The sequence below is a fragment of the Physeter macrocephalus genome, chromosome 20 (genome assembly GCF_002837175.3).
Source record: "Physeter macrocephalus isolate SW-GA chromosome 20, ASM283717v5, whole genome shotgun sequence".
NCBI lineage: Eukaryota > Metazoa > Chordata > Mammalia > Artiodactyla > Physeteridae > Physeter > Physeter macrocephalus.
This window is the reverse complement of record NC_041233.1, coordinates 123,135,212-123,135,721: the sequence shown is the minus strand read 5'-3', so window position 1 is coordinate 123,135,721 and position 510 is coordinate 123,135,212.

Below are 510 nucleotides of genomic sequence, written 5' to 3'. Positions count from 1 at the left end.
CCCTGCCTCTTTATGGGCTTTAGTTTTTAAATTATATAAAGAGGGCTTTGATGCAGAGATGCATAGGCACGTGCACAGCCAGACTGGTTCTCAGGCTCCAGCAAGAGTAGACGGGTTGTTGGCGTGAGTGAGCTCAGGCAGGCACAGGCGCACAGGCCTCCTAACAAGGGCAGATGCAGGCGGACATGTAGCAGGAGTGGCCAGGACACCTGTCGATGTCCTAGCACAAGCAAGAGACAATTAGGGCACCTGCACCCCAGCTGCCTGCACCAGCATTAACACAGGAAGAAGGGCTCTGCTCAAAGGTGAGCTCTTTCTGATGCCCCCACCTGTAGTTGCTAAAAGGCCCATATCCTCTGGAGCCCTAGGGAAGAAGATCATTCTCAGTGAAGTGGTTCCCAGCAAGTAAATTGGGGGTGGAAGTGATATTTGCTCTGAAGAGGCTCAAGCCCTGAAAATACGCTCCATGATGTGCCATACATTTTCCCTTTACAACTGAGTGGAATAAAC